Source organism: Chelonia mydas, chromosome 13 (genome assembly GCF_015237465.2).
Source record: "Chelonia mydas isolate rCheMyd1 chromosome 13, rCheMyd1.pri.v2, whole genome shotgun sequence".
Taxonomy (NCBI): Eukaryota; Metazoa; Chordata; order Testudines; family Cheloniidae; genus Chelonia; species Chelonia mydas.
The window spans coordinates 7802548-7811365 of NC_051253.2; the positions used below are offsets into that span (position 1 = coordinate 7802548).

At 45.8% G+C, this 8818-nt stretch overlaps 1 long non-coding RNA gene across 2 annotated transcripts; it reads right to left on the bottom strand.

The window, feature by feature from the left end:
* Positions 1-1276: 1276 nt before the first annotated feature.
* LOC122462722 lies at positions 1277-8519 on the bottom strand. Of its 2 annotated transcripts, none has more exons than XR_006285444.1 (3): positions 8068-8519; positions 5431-5549; positions 1277-1625 (listed from the first exon to the last, which is right to left on the bottom strand). It is a non-coding gene; the product is annotated as an uncharacterized LOC122462722 (long non-coding RNA). The 2 variants fall into 2 exon arrangements; XR_006285443.1 differs by having other exon boundaries at positions 5338-5549.
* Between the last annotated feature and the right edge of the window lie 299 nt (positions 8520-8818).

Below are 8818 nucleotides of genomic sequence, written 5' to 3' on the forward strand. Positions count from 1 at the left end.
TGTCACAAGTCTGACACTCACCCAAGCTCCAGCTACTCGGGTCCAGACTCCAGGAAGTTGGTTGGGGGGGGGAGAGGGGCTGCCATCACATGTGCACCTCCGCAGGTGCAGCAGCAGCTGCCTCAGCCTGCCGCCGGCGCTGGTCTCTCTGTTGTAGTCAGCAGCGGCACCGGCCGGCAAGGGAGCGCAGTGCGGAGCGACAGGGCAGCCGCCCAGGCCGCAGGCAGGGATGCTCCGGGGGCGGCGTGTGGGGGTGGCAGGCGGAGCCGTGGGAGAGACCCAGCGCCGAACATTGGTGGAACCAGGCCCCTGGGTCCTGAATATTGCTGGAGCATGGGCACCACAGGTCCATATAACTTGCAGCCCCTGCATCCAAGTGATTGATCTGTGAGTCACAGAATGATCCACGAGCTCTGTGGCTTTAACAAATACAGTATGAATGAGGCTGCCACAGACAGGGTACAGACGGTGTGCAAGAGAGCACCAGGCAAGGAGGGAATAGCAAACCTGAATTACATCACTATCTCTGGATGCCCAAATGCCAGAGACAACCTCAGAATTCCTGAACAGGAGGATGGGAAGGGGGGAGAGTAAGTGATGAAAGTTCTTTGTCTAAGTTATAAGCTTTCCACTGCATCTTTATCACTAGTACTTGTGCTGTGTCTGCCGTCCACCCATCTGTTAATCCCCCTACCCCCCATTCTATTACAAACATCGTAGTCGATCATCTGTCTCTTGTCCTTGAGGACTTGCCAGCACGTTATTGGCCTAGTTTTCTCAAATATTTCACAATATTCTTCACCATGGTGCACTCTCATCTGTTGTTTCCCCATCTCTCTGTATGATATCAAGCATATATTGCCACAGCTTTGCTCTCTGGCCTTTATCTTCCACTCTATCTTTTAAAGGAGTGCTTTTCTTTAAACTTCCATGCCTGAGAGCACCCAAGTTTTTAAAACATTCTATTAAGCAAAGCCAGATCTAGAGGTGTTAGGTTTTGGTTTGTTTTTTGGAAGCAGGAGAAGTCTTGATCTGGTAGCATTTTATGCCCACTTTGTGGAGGTGTAAATAATGACACAAGGCACCAGGCAGTGAAGAATCAAGCCCTGTATTACTAAAGACGGTCAGAAAACCCACATCTTTCCCCCAGACAATTTTGTGGGGAAAAAACTCCCTTTGAAATGTTTGATGAGGTACTTGGGGGTTTTCCACTGGAATTTTCATTTAGCACAGCAGGCTCAGCAATTCCGCTCATGCCAGCACAATATGTGCCCCGCACCAGCACTCCTCCTTCCAGGCAATGCAGGCAGATTGGGAGTTACCCCATCCACATAGCACAGACAGCGCTTGTTCCCGATCACCCTCTGAAGCCACCCAAGCGCTGTTCTCTTGGGATGAGATTGGAGGATACTGGAAGAGGGGACCACACAGTGGGGGAGCTGCTTCTAATCCACAGACTCATCCCCAAGTTATTTGTTCCCCTTCCACATCTCCTCCAGAATTTGCTCCCCTCCTCCCCCCTAGGGGGATGGCTGATGCACCAGGGCCTATTCACGTAGCTCAGTGAGTGTTCAGCTGTATTGCTGTGCCGGAATAAAGAGGAGGCATCAAAGACAGCCAGAAACCTGAGAGGGAATTGGAGTAGGAAAAATGAAAGCAGAAACAGCTGATCTTTCTTCCAGAGCTCAGACCTCCTTTTCCGAGTGTCCATATTGTCCTTCATGTTCTGAAATTTCTGCTTCAGAGCTCAGATCTGCATTGCAGGGGAATTCCCACCCCCACCCCCACCCCGCTTTATTCATTCTTGGAGCTTGGGCTGTGTCTGCATCAACAAGGAACACTATAAAAAGAAAAGGCAAGGTGGGGGGAGGGCAGGGAGGAATGGTAGGAAAGGACATAGGGCCTTCAAAGTGCTGCTGTACCAGCTGCCAACACTAGGGTTCCTATCCGGGGAGAAAGATTTCCTGACAGATTTTCAACTCATCTCTAAAGTGGCTATTGAAAGGTGTTTGAGAAAGGCAGATGAGGCAAGAACACCTTTGTCTTACAAATGGATTTTCTACTAGTAATAGAGCAAGAGAAACCCTGTGAAAGCTTCGGTATAAATAATTTGTATTGGCCCTGTGCTGCAAGGCTCACCTAGACAGACAGGTGCCTATTCGTGCAGAGTCATGCTACGGACGCATTCGCAGGCAAGCAATGATTAAAATCTTTCATCCCGGATTCGGGCTTTTATTCTCCCAAAGTTCTTCTTACGCACGCACACACACACACACACACAGGCAAAGAAACACAATAAAACCTTTGGCAGTGTTTCTCTGTCGTGGCTCAAGATCACAAAGGTTGAATGCCAATTATTTTACTGCAGTGTAAATTAAAATGCCTGACCTAAGATGACAGATACACAGACTTGAGCTCCGAATGGTCTTGTGCCCATTCCAAGCAGCATTATAATAACAGACAGAGAATGATTGCTTGAGACCATATTCTGATTGGCTTCAAAGGGAGTGGCTGTGGTTTGCAGCTCTCAGGAATGGACTCTCTATATGCAAGTACTTTAGAGATATGTCTCTTAAAGTGTGATTACACTCTGAAAAGTGACCTGGCATAAATGCCTTTGTTATGGCCTCTGAGGCCTGATTAAAACTTAAATCAACCCTTGAGAATCACACCCCTGAGAGACACTGTTAAGCTGACCTAAGCCCCAGCATAGACACCACTAGGTCAACAGAATTCTTCCGGCGATCTAGCTACAGCTTCTTGAGGGAGTGGATTAACTACAGTGATGGAATAACCCTTCCGTCACTGTAGTAAGTAAGTGACTCAACTTGGCACTGCAGCACCTTTGCTGTGCCATTGTAGTGTCCGTATATGTAGACGAGCGCTTAAGAATCTCTAAATCACTTTCCAGGTAGAGAAACTGAAGGTTTTTCTGACTGGCCACTCTGCAAACCTACCCTGGGCTCTGAAAGTCAAGTGGGGATGTCTCTCAAGATTGTAAACTATCACAGGTGAGAGAGACTCCATCATCAGAACTTAGTTAAGACTTTAGCTGGGATAGAATCTAACCTCCTACTCCCATCACGGCACTGGCTCTGCTGTGCTAAAAGGAGTAAAATGTAGTAAAAAAATGCCTTTTGTCAATAAAGGCAGCGGATCAGACTTGGAACATACAGATCTGTTGAGGATGAACGGCTGTTTTTGCAGTCCCTTTCTGACTATAACCCTGTTTTCATGTAATTTCAGTTTCACTTAATGGGCGAGAAAAGTCTCGATGACACATACAAGCAACTCAAATTGGTTTCTGTTGTTTATGATTATGATTAATTTGTATTACCATAGCGCCTAGAAGCCCCAGACATGGACAGGACCACAGAACAAAAAGATGGCCCCTGCCCCAGCGACCTGACCATCGAAACATAAAATAGGAGATGACAGACAGATACAGACAGACAGAGATGGGGGAGCACAAGGAAATAATGAGAGAACATTGGTCAGCCTGATAGCCAGTGATCTCAGCATATCAACAGCCTAACCCCTGTCAATTTTTTTGTAGGCATCATGGCAAAGGAGTGTTTTAAGGAGGATAATGAGGTAGATTTGCCGGTGTTTATGGGGCAGCATGGGAGAAAGCAGGAAGGTGCTTGTTTGAAAATGTAGAGAGTGGGCTATGGAAGCTGGCATCCTGGGCTGATTGGAGACGGGAGTCAATATTTAAATAGCGAATGAGTCACAGGATAGTTCTGAAGGGCCTGGAAAGTGAGGACAAGTAGCTTACGCTGGATTTGATGGAGAAAGGAAAGCTAGTGGAGGGATTCAAAGAGGGTGACATGTTCCAAGTGGCGGGCTGGGGAAATGATCTTTGCAGCAGCATTCTGAATAAGTTGCCGAATTTGTATTAAAACTTAACAATACAGTACACAGCAAAGGCTCTGTATGCCAGAAAGGGAAGTGCAAGCCCTATCAGCAGACAAGAGCGCCAGCGTTTTTATATGTGAGTCGTGTATCATGTATTGTGCTCCAATTGGGCCTTTTCTTTGTACTGACTATTAGTTAGTTAGGGCCTGATGCTAAGCCTACTGGTGTTAATGGGAGTCTTTCACTGACTTAGTAGGCTCAGGATCAAGCCCTTGGTGAGTTTACAGTGCTATGGGTGACAGTCACCCCCTGTGCAGAGAGCCAGCACAAGGTCTCAGCACCAATTAAGTCCCACTTAAACCCCAGGCACCACTTAAGTACCACTTGTGCTGGCTTGATGCACAAAGGTGAATTTCATCCCATGGGACTGATCCTAGAACAAAGATGTCAATGGGATCTTTTCCACTGACTTCAACAGGACCCAAGGCATGTTCTAAAATGGAACATGAACCTTGCATATTTTCCTATCATTGTATTGTCTCTCTCGATATAATTTTTATTGGCTTAACTCTGATGTGGGTCTTTTTGTCTTGATTCCTGTCCCTGTCTCACTCACGCATTACTAACAGGAGGTCAGCAAGTGAGACAATGGTATTTCTTCTGGTCTGTTCCAGCAGCAGCTGCAACTGAGGCAGCAGGCTCACATTCCCAATGAACTGTAAAACCAATTTAAAAACTACATTTCATGAATTAATACAATACACACTGCAATGCCCCTTTGCTGGGCTGCTGAGGAGACTGATTCCGGCTCTGAATTTGTTACCTGGCTAGGTTATCCTCCACTTTGGAAGAAGCAAAAACATCCTGTGATCATAGCCTGACCATAACATGCTAAGAACATGAACTGCCAAGGGGCAGGTTCTACCATGTTACTTATGGCCAGACTTCAGTCCTGCTCCACACAATTTCAATTCATTGCAGGGATAGGGTCCTATTTAATATTTCCTCTCCTTACTCAGGTTAAAACTTCCATTGATGATGATACCCACATCTTACATAGCAATTTTCATCTATAGATCTGAAAGTGTTTTACAAAGGAGGCCCCTATCACTATTCCCATTTAACAGATGGGGAAACTGAGGCACAGAGTGGTGAAATGATTTGCTCACTGGGAATTGAACCCACCTCTCATGACTGCTAGGCCAGTGTACTATCCACTAGACAATACTGCCTCTTGCTGGAAACAGGAGGGCCTCTAAGTAAATTTGCTCCTGCAGAAGGGAAATTGTATTTCTGCAGCCAGGGCACACAGATTTTTAAAGGCATTTAAGCACCTAAAGATGCAGATAGCCACCTAGTGGAATTTACAAAAGTGCCTGAACATGTTTGGCCCTTAACCCCCATTGATTTCAGCTGGGAGTTAGGCACCTTCCAATCTTCCTTCCCCCATCAATACATGCCCTCAGCCAGGTTTCATACCAGATGCCCCTCCAGCGATGAGATCCACTTCATTTTGTATGATACAGCAAGGCAGTAAACACCACCTGTGTCATGGGCCCAGCTGATCCTCACCTCTGTGGCTCTCCCGCTGAAGTTGTTGGTGTATGTCCTTGGTTTCTCATTGCTTCCCCACACGCTAATCTCAGAATTCAGTGCATGGACATACACACAGCCACAGGAGCTCTGGATGGCTAAGTTGGGAGGCGGCGCAATGGGTTAATGCATTAGCCTTTTTACCCAAGTGACCTAAGTGGAAATTTAAGTTGGGTAACAAATGTGGCCACTGTCTGTTAGCAAGCACCCAGACAACTCCCCTCCCAGCTACCATAGTCTCCCATATACCCTCAATGACCAATGCATTCACTCACTACCCCAGGTCCTACAAATACTCTCACAGGCTCTGTCCCAAATCTCCTGTGTACTCTGAACCCATCCTACCGCAAACCAGCCCTTTTGGGTCCATCACTATTATGACAAAACAACCTTTGCTGTCCTTGTTCTGTCCACTTGTTTGCTTGAGACTATTCTCAGATGCCTCGTCATCTATTCATTGTCTCCATTTGCATTGCTTTCTCCTCTAAAGAGCTCTTCTCTCTTCCCGGGTATGTTGTTTGTACCACCAAAGTGGAAAGATAATAATCCCGTAATATATTATTAAAGCCAATATTCCTGGGTGACTCCCTTAACACAGTGAATTTATCCCGCTGACTGTTGGCAAGAAATGGAAGCCACGCCTCCCAGTGCAAGTTGTATTTTTCAGGTTTGTTGGATGCAAGCGGGGAACATGAATGGCTTCAGTAACTGTAAAATAATCCATAAAGCAGGCTGCTTCTCCTCATCATCTTTCAGAGGGGTTCATTCAACTCAGGCTTTATGTATGATACAGTGATGAATGGAATTACCGGGAGTTCTACAAAGTGACATTATTTATGGAGCATTATCAAACAGCATCCAATTTCTTAGCAGGCAATTTTGGTACCAGGTGGAATTTTGAGATTAAAATGAGATCCCATCAGATCATTAAAATTCATCCCAAATATGAACAAAATAAACCTAATCCTGAGACAGAAATGATGTTGGCATCTCCATTAAATGATTCTTAGGAGTGCTAGTGACTTGTACAAATCTACGTCCCATTCTAAAGCCAGAGGAAGCCTGGGAACCCACAGGATGTTGCTTAGGAGAAAGAAAGCTGTGTATCATATAGACCTATACCCTTCCTTTCTGGACAAGGCAGAAAGTGGCAATTCTTGACAGTGAGATCTCCTGTGTTCTGGAATATTCTCCCATAGGAAGTGGTGGAACCTCCATCAGCGGGGACTATGAAAACGAGAGTGGGCCAAAATCTAGTAAATGTCCAGTAAGGAACAATCCTGCTTTGGCCAGGGCATGTACTAGATGACCAGGTCTTTTCCATCTCTTAAGACACTTCAGTTCTCCAAAACAAGTTCATTAAATGAAGCTGGGTCGCTAGGCAGCCAGTTACAAGTTTTCTCATCTTAATTTGACTTTGGGAATCTCCCAACTTAAATGCATTACGTACTCTCACAAATTAACCTTGTGCTCCAAGGTTTGGTTTTGTAATATTTGAGTGGCTTGGCTGAATAATATTGGTGATGTTTTACACAGCTGTCAGAAAAGGATTTAATCAATATGCAAGTTCACCCTGGTCTCGTATTCCCCCTCCTCTGTATGACAAGGGGGCCAAAGGAATCACCATTGATAGCGGTTCAAGGAAGTACTGAAAGGACTGGGGCTAATGCCCAGGGTGCCTAAAATAAAACCTAGCTACAGTAGACAGGGACTAACTCTTGCACGTGTTTGCTTCCCGTGTACTGATGCCCGGGCCTCCGTTGCTACTACTAGAACACAAGAAGAGGAAGGCTGCGGAAAAGGCCCCAGAGCTGGTGTTCACAAGACCCGGGTTCTGATCCTGGCTCTACCATCATTTTCCTGTTTGGCCTTTGGACAAGTCATTTTGGCTTCTATGTCACTTAAGAAGCTTTTGAAAATTTTACCCTAAGTTCCACTGAGACTTAGGGTATGTCTACACTACAGCCGCTATTGCGGCACAACTATGGCACTGCAGCCTAGTAGTGTAGACATTTCCTACATTGATGGAAGAGAACTACATCACACAGGGTGCAAAATGTTTCACAGCCTTGAGTGACATTGCTAACTTGACCTCATTTTTAAGTGTAGACCAAGCTGCATGGTCCTAAGTGTCTTAGGACTTGTCTACATGAACATTTAGCTCATGGCTGGCTGGGATGTGACTCTACCCTGGACTAGCCTGCAAACTAAACTGTCCGTGAGGACCCTGCTAACCCACATTAACAATTTGTGCTTTAATAATGCACTTTAATGGAAAGATAAACGTTCATGTAGAAAAGCACTAAGACACCTTTAAAATGGAGCATAAGTCACTTACACACTTGGAAATTTTTTCTTTAGTCTCTCTGTGCCTCAGGTCCCCCATGTGCAAAATGGAGGTGGTAATATTTCCTGCTTCCCTGCAGCAGTGTTGGGAAAAATCCACAAACACCTGAGAGGTGTGCAGAGTGATGGCATACACAGATGTACCGAGATCATTAGAAATTTGGAAAGAATTGTTCAAGGAAGAGAGGGGGTTGATAGAGTCAAGGGCAATCACAGTACCGTGAACCAAGAAAGCTCTCTACAGCCAGCAGCAATGAAAATAACATTTACCTTCTTGATAGGACAGTTACACGAGTTGTACTTTCTGTGCTCAAGACAATGTGTAGGACCATAGTTTGCTCACTCAGGGCTTCTCTACACGGTGCCACAGTGTGGTCTACAGGGATGTGAATTACGCTCTAACGTGCTTTAACTGCCCTGTGAAGACCCTGCTGACGCAAACTAAAAGGTACCTCGTGTGCATTAACATAGTCCTGTGTGGAACTGTTTATTCTGCTCAGGTAAAGGTGCCCTCCCTAAACATGTATTTTCTCCTCTCTTTTTTTTTTCTTTCTGTAATTGAAAATTGGCCTCTTAGGGTCCAATTGTAGTATCATTCAAGTTGGTGACTACTTAAGTGAAGTAGAGTGTGATGGGGTATTCACCCCAAACTCACCCCACCGGGGTTAATGGAAGCCAGATGGGCCAATTATCCCCTTAGGCTACAAGATGGGAGAATTCCGGCTGAGCGAGGAAAGCCCTAATTAGGGGGAGCTCACCTGTGTAGGAACAGGCAGGACTTCTATAAAGCCAGGGAACTGATAGCAGAAAGGGGCTGCTGAGAAGTAGTTTGCAGTCACTTCCTGGAGGAAGAAGTTGAACAGCTAGTGACTACAGAGAGGGGAGGAGTGCTGGAAGGTAAGGAAAGGGCTCAGGAAAAGACAGTAAGGTCCAGGAGGGAACAGACCTTGGCTGCTGACTAGAGGGTCCCTAATCTGGAATTTGGAGTAGAGGGTGGGCCTGGGTTTCCCTGCTAACCACT